The 15,942-nt window shown below is 34.9% G+C and overlaps 1 protein-coding gene across 2 annotated transcripts in view; it reads left to right on the top strand.

Annotated features, from left to right (window-relative positions):
- The window catches only part of ARHGAP24 (Rho GTPase activating protein 24), a 726,334-nt gene that overhangs the window by 82,685 nt on the left and 627,707 nt on the right, over nucleotides 1-15,942 (top strand). Inside the window, exon 1 of one of the 2 annotated variants that reach the window (XM_055312961.1) lies at nucleotides 5,481-5,500. The exons of the other annotated variant lie outside the window; for it this stretch is intronic. The gene's annotated coding sequence lies outside the window, so the exon portion shown is untranslated. Of the gene's footprint in view, nucleotides 1-5,480; nucleotides 5,501-15,942 lie in introns of those variants that run through there. 2 annotated transcript variants of the gene reach the window in all.

Here is a 15,942-nt window from a genome sequence, read left to right as displayed (position 1 = left end):
ACATGTCTACATCTGGATAATGAAGGAATTGATCTATATGATCTCTAAAGTCATGATCAGTATAAATATGTTTATGATTCTAGGTAACAATCTCCATTATTCAAGTTGAATTACATCCTAATTTAGGAAACATATAGTAGTTAATTAAAATAAGGCTCAAATTGCAATGCCAGTGGGGGACATTAAAAAGCAACAAAATAAACAGAGGGAGTCTGCTAGCAGAGGGTAATTATAAATCTCTGAGAGAAAATCAGAAAATTCCAAGACCGTAAAATAAAGGGAAAGAAATAAGAATGCTAGTTATTGTGCATTGATTCTATTTTTCAAACAAATGGCTCTGAGTGATTTATAATTGAACTTATTAAGAACTAATTATAAAATTACAAAGTTTATTAATAACAGTTAATCTAGTAATAGTAAATGACTCTTCCAAAAGAGTGAGATGGTATATTTAATAGCTACCATGACCTGATAAAAGATTTAGAAACAAAATGGTGTATCCTGCTTATTATAAGTATTTAATTTAATGAATATCTTTTGATTAATCTACATAAAGTAATAGTGATGATTAAATAAAGTTTGATATAAAAAGATTTGAGGCTGGATGTCAGCAGCATGGCAGGCTAGGAAACTCCTGGTCCTTGTTCCCTCATGGGAACATCAATAAACAACTAGAAATTTCCAGACTCAGAAAATAGTCAGAGGTCTATAGAAACCAAGTGAGTGTCCAATCAATAAAAATCCACAAAATGGTAGGAAATTTTGTGGCATTTTTACTCAACCTTGTCCCAACCCATTCTTGGCTTGATATGAAATTGGTCTGGAGGCTGTGGCAGCCCAGTTGTGTTATGTTAGAATGTTCAGGCTTCCATGACAAAATATCATAGATTGGGTGGCTTCAACAGCAGAAGTTTATTTTCTCACAGTTATGAAGGCTAGAAATCTGAGACCAATGTGGCAGCATGGTCAGGTTCTGCTAAGGATTCATTTCTTGCAGATATATGCCTTTTTGTTTTGTATCCACATATAGAAGAGAAAGAGCAAGTTCTCTGATGTCTCTTACAAGAACACTAATCCCTTTGTAAAAGCCCCATCTTCATGATCTCATCTAACTCTAAATACCTCCCCAAAGTCCCACCTCCAAATGCCATCACAGTGAGGGGTTAAGTCTTCACTTCTAACTTTTAGTAGGAACATAAATATTCAGTCCATGATGCCTATCTTGAACTGCAGGGAAAAGAGCAAACCTTATTTGCAACATCCTTACCTGTTTGAGAGCTGCATGAAGGATTGGTCTTTGTTTCTCTTAATGTGGATCTCAGGTGGAAAACAGCATGGGTATGGGTAGTGAAAGCTGCAAAGAGACAACAGATGTGCAGACTCTTGGGAAAAAAGGTTACAGGTAGGGCCATATAGCAGACTATCTGTGGCCCTGAAGAGCAACTGGGATTGGGCTCTTTGGGAAATTAAGAAACTCAAAACCATCCATAAATACAGGGGAATTGAGATATCACACCCAGGCCCAAGTAAGATGCATGTTTACAAAAGACCTGAGCTGGATCTTAAAGCTGAGAGCAAGTCCTACTTGAAGGACTTCTCTGGCATGGACTGCCATTTGCAAAGACTAACAGAGGTGTCTGTTTTTTTCAAAAGCCTACTTTCCAACAACAAAAATCGCAAGGCATACAAAAGAACAGAAAAACACTGTTCATTAAAGAAACACCATAAATTGGCAGAAACCGTCCCTGAGGATGACATTGTGCTAGACAAATACTTTAAAAATACCTGTCTTAAATATGCTCAAAGAGCTAACAGAAAACATGGACAAAGAACTACTTGAAATCAGGAAAACAATATATGAACAAAATAAAATATCAACAAAGAAGTAGGAGTTATGAAAAAGAACCAAACAAATTCAGAATCTGAAAAATAGTATAATTGAGTCAAAAATTTAAATGCAGAGGTTCAGCATCATACTTGCGTAGGCAGAAGAAAGAATTAGTGAACTTGAAGACAGGACAATTGAAAGTATTGAGTCAGAAGAACAGAAAGAAAATAGGTGGAAGAATAGTGAATGGAACATCAGGGATTTGTGAGAGAGACACTATTAATTGAATCAAGGGAAAAAGAGAGAAAGGAGCAGAGAGATTATTTGAGAAATAGTGTCTGCAAACTTTCCAAATTGGACAAAGATATGCATCTACAAATCTACAATGAACTCTAGGAAGGATAAACCTAATGAGACCCACACCGAGACACATTATAATCAAACTGTCAAAAGACAAAGACAAAGAGAGAACGTTTAAGGCAGCAAGAGGGAAGCAACTCATCACACACAAGGATCCTCAATATAGTAAAAATCAATTTCTTAGCAGAAATCTTACAGGACAGAAAATAGAGGATTTACTTCAAGGGTAGAAAGAAAATAATTTCAACTGAGAATTCTTTGTCTGGCAAAGCTATCCTTCAAAAATGAGGGAGAAACTAAAAGATTCTCAGGTAAATAAAAGCTGAGGATATTCATTACCACTAGATATGCTATGCCTTACAAGTAATGTTAGAGGACACTACACAGTAACTTGAAGCCATATGAAGATATAAAGATTTCCAGTAAAGGGTTACTGCATGTATAAACATAAAACTCAGTGTTACAGTAATTTTGGTTTATAACCCTGCTTTTTATTTTCGGCAGGATTTAAAAGACAAATGCATAAATAATTATCTATGTTAATGGATACACAATGTATGAACATGTAACTTGTGCACCAATAATCTAAAGTGGTGAGTGAGTGGAGCTATATAGAAATAGATATTTTGTATGTGATTAAAGTTGAATTGTTATCTATTAAGATTATTGTTATAGTTTTAGGATGTTATATGTAATCCCTGTCATAACCACAAAGAAAGTATCTATCAATTATACACAAAAAGAAATGAGAAGGGAACAGAAATGTGTCATGACTCCATTTACATGAAATACCTAGAAAAGAAAAATACCTAACATACAGTGTTATTTAATATCAGGTGTACACTAGACTGGAATTAAAATTAAAAGAAAAAAATAGTCAAATTCAGAGACAGGTGGTAAAATGGGTGTTTCCAAGTACTATCACAGTGAGGAGTAAGATTTCAACATATAAATTTTGGGAAGGCATAAACATTGAGTTCACAGCAGGTGTCAGTATCTAAGAGAAGGATTATTTTTTATTTGATTATGTCATTTTAGTACTTAGCAGAGTGGCTTGTATGCAATAGGCTCTAATAAATATTTAAATGAATGAATGAATGAGCGAACTAATTCTTCAGGGGACTTTGGACAAAGTGCTTAGTCTATTAGTATCTTAGTTCCTCTATTTTAAAAAGTCTTCGAGCATCTTAAGATTGTGATATTTAGTGAGAAAATATTTAAACTATTCTCTGCAAAGCATTTTGTTTAGAGCTAAAAACCTAAAGAAACAAATTTTAAAGTAGTCTAGAAATTGTATGTAATTATGTTTACTCTTCTAAATTATAGTACTATGTCTATCTGTAATCCTAAATCTTTGTAAATCATTATTTGACAAAATAGAGTATTCCTTTCTTACAACATCTTTGTTATAAGCTTGAATACTTTTGTTGGAGAGATTATTAATTATGTTTTTCTTTATAATATTTTGCTTACTTAATTTGTAATTGAGTAGTTTAGAATTATGTAAATAAGTATAATTTGCATAAAAATGATAAATCAAGATAGGTAAACACTGAAATGCCTAGTTTTATACAATGTTTATGGATAATAAAGGGAAATTGACTTGCTTGTGTCTATTCAGTTTGCAAAGCATCTGCCAAAATGTTGCACTAGGTATATACTTCTGAATAGATAATAGGTTTCCTAGTTCCATTGAATTCTCTTGTAGAAAATTTTCATAGGATGCAAACAGATGCCTAATTTGCTAATCTATCACAAAGGAAAGAAAACTAGGATTAGAGGTGATGAACTTGCCTGTATTGTTTTCTTGTTTTTGAAATCTTGAAAATAAATGAGACATAGTAAAGCAAAAACATACAATTTGGTGAAATTTTGAAGAGATACATGCTTTTTACAAAATTATTTTTTGGTCAGGCAGAGCAAAAAAATTTTTTAACGATTTTATTTATCTGAGAGAGAGAGAGAGAGAGAGAGAGAGAGAGAAAGAGAAAGAGAGACAGAGAGAGGGGAGAGCCCTAGTTGGGGGAGAGGCAAAGGGACAAGCAGGCTCTCTGCTAAGCACGGAGCCTGATATGGGACTTGATTCCAGGACCCTGAGATTATGACCTGAGCTGAAGTCAGATGCTTAACTGACTGAGTCACCCAGGTGTCCCAGGGCAAAATAATTTTGCAAAAATGAAAAATGTGTTAATTTCCTCTGAGGTTATTGGCCCTTTTATTTTTAATATATATGTGTCTTTACATTAAAGTGATTTCTATACTTTGCAAGCATGGTAGTTTTCATCTCTAGAAGTTTGATTTGAGTGTATTTTTATATCTTCCATGTCTCCAATTAACATGCTAAGTTCTTCTAACTTCTTGAGCATATGGAATGCAGTTAAAACTGTTTTATTGTCTTTGCTAATTCTATCATTTGTATAATTTCTAGGTCAATTCCAACTGATCAACTTTTTTCTATGCATGGGTGAAATTGTTTCTTTACATGCTTGCTAATTTTTTATTGGATACTTGCATTATGAATTTTACCTTGCTCTTGTTGGATATTTTTGTATTCCTGAAATTACTGGGGCATAGTTAAGTTACTTGGAAACCATTGGTTCCTTTTGAGCCTTACTCTTAAACTGTCAGGTAGAATGAGACCAACATGTGTTCTGGGGCAATTCCCGAATCCCCCCCTCCCCGCTCAGTATTAAGGCAAAACTCTTCTAAATACTATAATCAAGGTCCTGTGACTTATGAGGTTCTCAGTTCTGTCTCGTGTGACCAGAAACTCTTCATGGCTCTGTGTGAACTCTGACATTCCCCCCGCTCCCTTAATCATTTTGGATGTTTCTTTCCTTGGCCTTGGGTAGATTCCTCACACTTACACTCTGATCAGTACTTAGCCAAAGACATGAGGAAGATGCTCCTCAGCTCTTGGTTCTCTGTTTTTGCAGCTCTATTCTCTCTGAACTCCAGTTGCCTTGGCTTCCTTGAATTCCCAGTATCATCTCTTATGAATCACCAGGCATATGTTCACCCTGCCTGAATCATCATGACCGTAGGACTAGTCTCTAGGCACTAAGCTGAGGCAATCATAGGGCTCACTGTGTTTCCCTTCTCTTAAAAATCACCTGTTAAATGAAACAGATATAGTCTGACATTCATAGGTTGAGAATTGTCATTTCACATATTTGTCCATTTAAAGTTTGGCTTTGTTTTGTTTTTTTTCAGAAAAAAAAAAAAGACAAATCCATCCCCTGCTACTCAATTTTTCTGGAAGAGAAGGTTTCTTCTGGTGTTATTGAAACTACTAGGATCATGAAGTTTTAGGTAGAGTATCTGGAAGAGAATAAATAGTAAAAAGAGCTGAAGGGGTGCCTGGGTGGCTCAGTTGGTTAAGTGTCTGACTCTTGATCTCAGTTCAGGTCTTGTTCTCAGTCAAGGTTGTGAGTTCAAGCCCCATGTTGGGTTTCATGCTGGGTGTGGAACATACTTTAAAAAAATACTCAAGATCTAGAGGGAAAAGATGTGAATTTTGAGGATCTGGGTTTTCTTGTCCCTGAAATCTTTGGCAAATAGCAAATATGCTCATGGAACGATGGAACACAGAAGTTAGGTACCTGGTTAAACCTAGTGGGAAACTAACCTTTCAAAGTGCCCCTTATGAAATATAAGGGTGACAAGAAATGAGGCCGGAGATACATATGAGGGATGGATCCTAAGGTTTGTCTGAAATTCTCAAATCACAATACTTCCAAAGAAAGTAATTCAAGGATAATTAGCTTAAAGTAAAACAGCTGTAATTCAGAGCTCAGCTCTCAGAACATCTGTAACAGTTTCAGAGAAATTAAATTTGTACTGTAGGAAAATTGCAAATCAGGGTCCTGTGAACCTTCATGGTAACCCTCCAATAGCCTTGTGTCAGAGAGGTAAATCCATAAATGTCCCTATTCTATTACATATTTAATAGAGATACAGGTATTAAGATGAAGTTCTGGAAGGGTGACAAGAGTAACTTCTGGATAACTCTTTCTTGAGTGCATTATATTCCTGCCTAGCATTTGACACCTCATGAGACTGATTATAGGCTTACTTTTAAATTAGAAAAATTTAGCCAACAAACCCTTAAAGATTATAGATCATTTGCTAATTGCACACCATTGCACTGCAGGGTGCAAAGAAAAGAGAAATAGTGGTCTTGTTGCAGCATATATATCTGGAAGCTTGATACATTCATTTGAAGATATAGGCAGCAAAGTGAATGCTCATAAATTACATGAATGGAAATATTTTACCTGGTTCTATCACAATCAGAAACACATCTTTCTTTTTAACATAAGGAATATGTCATTAAAAGTTTTGTTCCTAGGCATAATAGAGGCCAAAAACATGACTTATAGAGATCTTTGGATAGTGAGTTCTGAACTCTATAAAATGTCAAGCTATGATGAACATATATCTCCTAAGCTTGCAGACATAATTTAGCTCAAAGGCTAATTTTTCACAATATGCCTAACCTTTCCATGAAAGTTTTTGTTTATAATATATTCTTCAGTGCAGGGCAATGTGAACATAAATTATTTTTATGATACCTCAAACAGTGAATATGAAAGCATATTGGGGTGATAAACTTATAGCAATATTGGATTTTGTGGTTAAATCTATTTTCCTGCATGGTAGCAAATAATGAATACTCTTAGATTGAAGAAAAACATACACATTTTATGGCAAAACATGCTCAGAATATAATTAAAATTATATTACATTATAAAATATAATGAGGCGACTTTAGGATCTGTTTATTGATCTGGTTGTCTAAAAGGAAATGACCACTTTAAAGAGTATGATTTTTAGGTAAAGGAGAATCTTCCAATATTCATTGATAATTGGGAGTACTGCATATCTATCTATCTATCTATCTATCTATCTATCTATCTATCATCTATCTATCTATCTATCTATCTATCTATCTATCGTTTAGATTGAAATTCAATAGTAAGTGTCAATGATTATTTATTAGAGATGTGGGAAAACCTCAGATTTTATCCTAAGGACATGATGCTTTATCTAATAAACATGGCATCTATGCCTATGGGATGTTAAAACACTTGGATCAATTTGGTCACTTATAAGGTTGGTGCTCTGACTCTAAAATACATCTGGTACATACAATATATAAAGCTCAACCTAGTGAATGTAAAAAGCAGTAATTATAAGACTGGACCTCTGTTTTAATATGGGAAGTTCCTATATTGAGGGAAGTATTATTCTTTTAAATGAAGCAATGCCAACTGATGTGTTTTAAAATATTTTTGGGGAACATTCTTGTGGCTTACATTTCAATAGGCTCTTCATTTCTTAGTAGTAATCTGGCAGCTGCTAGGCTCTTGTTAATGAGTTCATTTGGATGCATACTCTTTCCTTAGTTAACACATGCCAAGCTTTCTCTTCATGAAGTAAATCTTCTAATTTGCTTGCCTATATTGGTTGTTGGTGGTTGCTGATACAGCTTCTGGAAATATGCTACCTGACAATTTTGGATTAATGAAGATTGAATTGCATGTGGTGACATTTTCACTCAATATTATAGCAGCTCATATTTACACTTTTAAGTTGGTAAGGGAATAGCCTGTCAGAGTCCCTAGAAATTGTGCTTCATTTTAAGGCATCCTTACTAATATCAACAAGGCAGATTTTCAAATAGGTTTTTAGCATTTCATCCAGCGCCCAGCTCTTTATTCAGATGGGGATCTAGGGGTGTCTGCCTAGATGACTCTTTCTTTGCATCCTTTAAGACACAATTGAGACATTATTTTGTCCCCAAGGTCTTCCTCATGCTTATTGTAAATAATGCTGCAATAAACATAGGGGTGCATATATCCCTTTGAATTGTGTTTTAGGGGTAAATACCCAGTAGTGCAATTCCTGGATCACAAGGTAGTTCTATTTTTAACTTTTTGAGGCACCTTCATACTGTTTTCCAGAGTGGCTGCACGAGTTGGCATTCTCACCAGCAGTGCACTAGAGTTCCTTTTTCTCCACATTCTCACTTTATACTTGTGTCTTGTGTTTTTTATTTTAGCCACTCTGACAGGTGTGAGGTGGAGATAGAGAGTACAATGCTAAGTGAAATAAGTCAGACAGAGAAAGACAAATATCATATGATTTCACTCATATGTGGAATTTCAGAAACAAAACAAAGGAACAAAGAGGGGAAAAGAGAGAAAGAGAGAGAAACCAAGAAAAAGACTCTTAACTATAGAGACAAGCTGATAGTCACCAGAGGGGAGGTGCATGGGGGGCTGGGTGAAATGGGTGATGGGGATGAAGAGTACACTCATCACGATGAGCACTGAGTAACATATAGAATTGTTGAACCATCATATTGTGTATCTGAAACTAATACAACACTGTATGTTAACTCTACTGGAACTGAAATAAAAAACTTAAAAGAGAAAGACTTCCTCAAGCCTATGCACAGGGCAGGTGCCCTTCTTATCCAGTCTAATAATCTGCTTCATCAAAGCATAGATCACTTGCTACCACAATGACCTGTTTACATGTCTTACAGCTTTAGCCAGTAGAAGTGGATTCTTTGGGGGACAGTGGTATGTCTTTCTAACCTAGGATCTCCAAAGCTTGGTACCTAATAAGTACTTAGTAAAAATTTGTTGGATCAAAAGTGGTATAATTACAATTGTTTAAGGTTGGTGAATATCTATGCCTTTTTTTGTGTGTAGAATATTCATAAGGTATGTTTTTGATTATGGGATATGTTTTAGTAGAGTTGGTTAGAGAATATCATTATAACAAAGGTATTTTGGTTAGGTTTTTAGGTCTTTTTTTCACCAAGATGCTAAGATCTCTGGGTGGCCAGCATGCCGCTTTTCAGCCTGATTCTCTGAAATTATTCCTTTAGTGTCTCAGTGTGTTCAAATGATTGTGAGTGGTTTTCTGGGTCTTAGAAGTTTTATAATATCTAAGTGATAACTTATAACTTAAAGATTGTTTTTAAACATATACAATTATATTATGTAGTTGATATGGAACTGCTTCTCAGAAATATATGTATTTATATATATAAATAATATTATATATAATATATAAATAATAATAAATAATATATATTAATATATATATTTATGAGGTTGATGTTCTGAAATCATGTTTCCAATAATAGAATGTGTAAGACCCAAGTTACCGAATGCAAATCTATAGAAACGTATATGTGTGATCTAGTAATGACCCATTAAGCCAAATACATGTGTTAAGATTGAACCAATAGCAGAAGAAGTTTTCTTTCTTTTTTCTTTCTTTTTTTTACTTTTTAAAATACTGGCTGAGTTGGGTCTGCTGCTTATAATTCTGAAGGGTAAGGCAAGAACATGAGCTGATCCTTAGTCTAAATAAATACCCCTTAAGAATATTTCTATGACATAAAATGTATTGAAAATCATCTCACTTAAAGTATTCCTCAAAAGAAATATTTCTTATTTATAATCAATTAAACATTCTTTGCGATTGAATATTTATTATGGGCTAGACACAATACTAAATTCTAGAGATTATTTGATTAAATCCACTTCTTCATCATCAAGCTCATAATTTAGAAAGAAAAATAAACTTGTATCCCCCTATGATTTTTCAGTGTTATGAGAATTCATATTATGTAATATTTAATTTCATAAAATATATTTGGTAACCTTATGATATGTAAAAAAGTTCACATACGTGTATTCATGAAATTCTCATAACTGTGTGAAGTTAGTTCTGTTATCATTATAAGAACAATAATTACAGATAACAAAGAATATCATAAGAATAAACATATGTAATTGAGAAGACTATTCTCTTGTCAAGAAAATGATGTATATTTAACAGATAAGAAGAAGTATTTAATTCTAAGAGGTTTATATCACTTAAAGTTTAATTAACCTTAAAAAAAGAACATGAGTTGAATACCTACCATATACCAAACATTTTACATATATCATCTAATTTAAACCTTATAGTAAGCCTATATAATGCATGGGTTACTGTCCCATTTTATAGATGAGAAAAGTGAGCTCATAGGTGCTAGTGATATAGATGTGATGTTTCTTGTTCAAATATACAGAGTTAGTCAGTGATGAAGTCTGGTTTTAAAGCCAGAAATGTCTGAGAATAATTGGTGATAAATTTGGCACAATAATTGCTCTTAGAACTTCAGCCGTTAACCCATTTAATTTTTATACTAAGGTTCCTCTGATGATACAGTAAAGAGAAGCAATACATTATTGTTAAAATATATTAATGTTAAAAAGAACTTACAGATATTGTATAGGAGATTATATCATTATTATGTATAACCTGGGTTTATACAGATTTGTAAAGAATAATTATACATACTTCTATGTTCTTTTAATTTCTTTTTTCTTTCTTTCTTCTTTAAAAAAATGATTAAGGACAGATGTTGCTTTTCCTGTGGGTGCTTGAACATGTGTAAAATCTTTAATTAGGTTTTCTTAAGTATTAGTAGTTTTTTCTCTAGTAGAGTTTATCGGAAGATAATAGAACAAAGACCATTTATTCTATTCTTCAGTTATACATATGAAAAACTGAAAGTAAAAGGTATTTGATCTGATGATGGATGCCTGCTAACATTTTGGAAGCTTTTCTAATAGAATGCAAAGTTACTAAGTGATAGTGAAAAATATCTTTCAATGACATGTCTGAGGATGGATAACAAATTTTCTTTCTCTATGGAAAGCAGTTAACATTAATGCAGTATGTAATGAACATTTTCAAAAGATGCCAAATGAATGTAAATTAGCTACAACTACACACAAAGATAAAGACAGCCCTTAAGTTATAGATGAAAAAACAATCTATTGGATTAACCTTTGTTTCCACAGCTTTTATAGCCTGGGGGCGAGGAATCACACTGAATATTAATAATTTATATCTCACCCCCATTTGTAATTAGAGGATTATCAGCTACCATCCCCCGAGTATCTTTGCAAGTGGTACACCAATTTAACATGTCAAAAAAAGTTCGTAGAAGCAGCAGTAAATTAAAAAAAAAAACAAATTAAGATTAAAAAAAAAGAACTTTATTGATCTGAAGAGGGAAATGCTAGTACCAGACCCATTCTTTGGGATTGACCCAGGGACAGCAATCCCAGTGGCAGAGCTGTGCTTCATTTAAAAATTTTTATTGTTTATTTTTCTCTTGAAAATGTATTTTGCACACATGGCATCAACTTCCAGGCATGTAAAGGTTCACCCAAATGTGAATCTTTCTTTTATTCTCATTTCTGTTCCCCAGAGGCAACACCATTATAATTTTTCTGACTTTCTGTCCAGATTATGTATTTATTCTAAATTAGGGAATTTCTGGAATGTTCCATCATGTATATTTCCCACAGAACACATTAAAGTCACTTTCCTTTTCTAACTGCACCTTTGGAGTAAATGTGGGATGAAAAATTAAAGTTGCCCGGCAATTCTGTCATCACATGCTTGATATGATATATAAATGGTTGGCATCTTTGCCCTCTGTAGCCTCAGTGGCCTGAGAATTCCCATAATAGCAGCAGAATGAATGACAGGTCAGATCCGGTAGCCTGTATTTAATTTTCAGTGAGCTAACATGAGAAAAAAGAATAAGTCTTTGTATTTAAAGAAGGCTCAGTATGCTTATCCCAGCATTATATTACCTACTGGCAACTAGGGGATTCAAGAAGAAAATTGTGTGTATTTGTGTGTCTCCTTACATAGTTGCCATGTATGTAGAATGGTTGAGGGCCTCTAGTTTACGAATGGGAAAAAAATGTTGTGTTTCCCGAGAAGCAGAAATCTGTCTCTACTGTGCCTTTCTGGGTCATCTTGGTGGTGCTATATATTCTTATTTTTTGAAATCTGCTATACTGAGGTATAATTGACACACAATAAATTCCACATATTTAAAATGCACAATTTGATAAGTTTGACATAAACAGTGAGACCCATCACTACAATCAAGATAATGAGCACATCTGTCATCCCTAGAAGTCTCTTTAAAGCCCCTTGGTTTTTCCTCCCTTTTGTCTTTCCTGGTCTAAACCCGATTGCTAATTTGTTTTCTGGCACTATAAACTGGTTGGCATTTTCAAAAATTATACAGAAATGGAGCATACAGTGTATATATTTTTTTCATGTGGCTTTAACTCAGCAGGATTATTTCAGAGTTCATCCCTGTTGCCACATGTATCAGTGGTTCATACCTTTTTTTTCTTAAACATTTTGTTTATTCATCACACACCCACACACACATACACACATACCACAGAGGAGAGACATAGGCAGAGGGAGAAGCAGGCTCCATGCAGGGAGCCTGACGTGGGACTTGATCCTGGGACTCTAGGATCACACCTTGAGCCGAAGGCAGATGCTTAACCACTGAGCCACCCAGGCGTCCCAGTTCATACTTTTTTCCTGCTGTGTAGTAGTCCATTGTATAAATGTACTACAATTTGGTCATTAACTTATTTACAGTTGTTTGGGTTCTAGTTTTTAGCTCCTACAAATAAATTTTCTATGAACAATTATTTTCAAGTCTTTGTACTGACATCTTTCATTTTCTTGGGTAAATACAAGGAGTAGGATGGATTTTTTTTAAAGATTTTATTTATTTATATGACAGACACACAGAGAGAGAGAGAGGCAGAGACACAGGCAGAGGGAGAAGCAGGCTCCATGCAGCAGCCTGATGTGGGACTCGATCCTGGGTCTCCAGCATCACGCCCTGGGCCAGAGGCAGGCACTAAACCACCTGAGCCACCCAGGGATCCCCCAGTAGGATGGATTAGTCAAATGATAGGTATCTATTTAGTTTTTTAAGAGGCTGCCAACTGTTATTCTAAGCGATGGTAGCATTTTACATTCCTACCAACAGTATATGAGAGTACTAGTTGCACATCTTGACAACCCCTGATATGTTCAGTGTTTTAGTTTTAATAATTTTAATAGGTGTGTCATGGTATATCATTGTATTTTTAATTTTAATTTTTCCAATGACGTGACACTGACTATCCTTTTATATGCTTATTTGCCATTTGTATCTCTTCCTTGGTGACATGTCTGTTCAAACTATTGCTTTAATTAATTAATTAATTCAAGTTGTTTTTGTATTGGGCTTTGAGAAGTCTTTATATATTCTAGATACAAGTCCTTTATCTGATATGTGATTAGCAAGTATTTTCTATGTGCAAATAATTTCTCAGTCAGTGGTTATGTTCTCATTCTGTTTATAGTATCTTTCAAAGAGCAGACGTTTTAATTTTGATGAAGTCTAATTTATCAAATTTTTTAAAAAAATTATTGTGGATTGTGCTTAAGTATTGTATCTTAGAACTCTGCTTAATTCAAGGTCACAGGTATTATCTCCTATATTTTCTTCTAGAATTTTTTAAATTTAGTTTTTACATTTAAGTCTATAGCACCTTTTGAGTTAATTTTTAAGGGTGGGTGAAGTAATGAGAAGAGTTCATTGTTTTGTTCCCATTATTACCCTATCTTGATTACTGTGGCTTTGTACAATTTTTGAAAATCCCAAATCAGGGATCCCTGGGTGGCGCAGCGGTTTGGCGCCTGCCTTTGGCCCGGGGCGCGATCCTGGAGACCCGGGATCGAATCCCACGTCGGGCTCCCGGTGCATGGAGCCTGCTTCTGCCTGTGTCTCTGCCTCTCTCTCTCTCTGTGACTATCATAAATAAAAATTAAAAAAAATCCCAAATCTAAGTCCTTAGACTTAGATTTTATCACCTTATCGCATAGCCTAGCACTTCTTTTTTTTTTTTTTTCTCTTCAGCTTAACACTTCTAATATAAATACTTCTAATACAATACTAGTTCAATAGCACTAGCGACAGTGGTCATGCTTGCCTGTTTCTGACCTGAGGAAGAAACATTTATTACCCCTTCAGTTTTTTTAAAAGATTTTATTTATTTATTCATGAGACACACCGAGAGAGTCAGAGACATAGGCAGAGGGAGAGGCAGGCTCCCCGCGGGGAGTCCGATGTGGGACTCGATCCCAGGACCCCAGGATCAGGATCCAAGCCTAAGGCAGATGCTCAACTCGTAAACCACCCAGGTGCCACACCCCTTCAATTTTAAAGATATTTTCATTTCAATTTAACAGTACTTTAAAGACACCATTCCACGGTCTTCTAACTTGCATTATTTCTAATGAGAAACCTATAGTCATTCTCATCTTTGTTCCTTTGTACATGTTGTGTGCTTTTTTTCTCTGCTTTTAAAATTTTTGTCTTTGTCACTATTTTAAGTGATTTTGATGTGCCTCAAAAATATTTTTGTTTGTTTTTTGTGTTTGGGGTTAATAGAGATTCTTGGATCTCTGGGTTTATGTTTATCAAATTTGGACATTTTTAAGTCATTGGTTCATTTATGGCTTCTGTACCCACACTTCTTTGAAGACTCTACTTGCAATTACATTATATACTTCATAGGCTGTCTTATAGCTCACTGATGCTCTGTTCATTTGTTTTTGGTATTTTTTTTTTCTTTCTGATTCATTTTTGGTAGTTTCTAGTGCTATGTCTTCAAGTTCAATATTCTTTTCTTATATAATGTCCAATTCATTGTTTATTCCAACCTAGTGTATTTTTCACCTCAGAATAGTAGTTCTCATCACTAGAAGTTTGATTTGCATCTTTTTTATGCTGCTACATTTTACAGATGAGGAAACTGAAGCACATAGAAGATAAGAGATTTGCCCAGGATTTCAGAACTATTACAAAGTGGATGCTGAGATACAGGCAGCCTGGTCCCAAAGACTTCATTTTTAATCAATATGCATATTTTTATTTTAAATGATATTTCGTTATCCCATACTCTTATTTTCCAAAGCATTTAGAACAATGCTTGGCACTTAAAAAGACATAATAATTGTTATTGTTATTGTTATTGTTATTGTTATTGTTATTGTTATTGTAGTAAACTATCAGCAAGCTGCAAAACTTCACCAAGGTTCAAAACTCAACTTAGATGACAGTTCTTTTTTTTTTTTTTCTGTTTTTTTTTTTTTAATTTTATTTATTTTTTTATGATAGTCACAGAGAGAGAGAGAGGCAGAGACACAGGCAGAGGGAGAAGCAGGCTCCATGCACTGGGAGCCCGATGTGGGATTCGATCCCGGGTCTCCAGGATCGCGCCCTGGGCCAAAGGCAGGCGCCAAACCGCTGCGCCACCCAGGGATCCCTAGATGACAGTTCTTAAAAATATCCCTGATCCTTCATCACCAACACAGGCATTTCAAGCCTTTGTTCTTCTTTCTGTAAAGGTATTACAGAATTTTGTAACTTGTATATTTCCTTGTATACTGAATGGAGAGGAGGTTGGATGGTGGGCCAAATATTTAGGGCACTGCTAGCCTATTTGATGGTCAGTGGGTGAAGTGCTGACAGCCATCAAAGAAGAAGCTCACCAGACCCTAGCAGGAAGGATAGATAACATGACTTCTCAACACAAGCCGTGTACCATGGATAGGGACTGGGCAGTCTTCAAGGGCTACCTTGGCTCCCTCCACAAAGCTTCTTAGAGTTGTTTTATATGGTGGCACGACTCCAGAGGGTGCCATTCAAGTCAGTATCTATGTAAATAGTAACTCCTTAGAATTGTGAAGTTCAAAACCATCACAATGGGATGCAGCTGCCCTTTGAGGATACCATGTATATTACAGAATAAGATGACATAAATTGGAACTGCACTGGAAGCAAGATGGCCTCTGAG

The sequence above is a fragment of the Nyctereutes procyonoides genome, unplaced genomic scaffold (genome assembly GCF_905146905.1).
Source record: "Nyctereutes procyonoides isolate TBG_1078 unplaced genomic scaffold, NYPRO_anot_genome, whole genome shotgun sequence".
NCBI lineage: Eukaryota > Metazoa > Chordata > Mammalia > Carnivora > Canidae > Nyctereutes > Nyctereutes procyonoides.
This window is presented reverse-complemented; position numbering and strand designations above follow the sequence as displayed.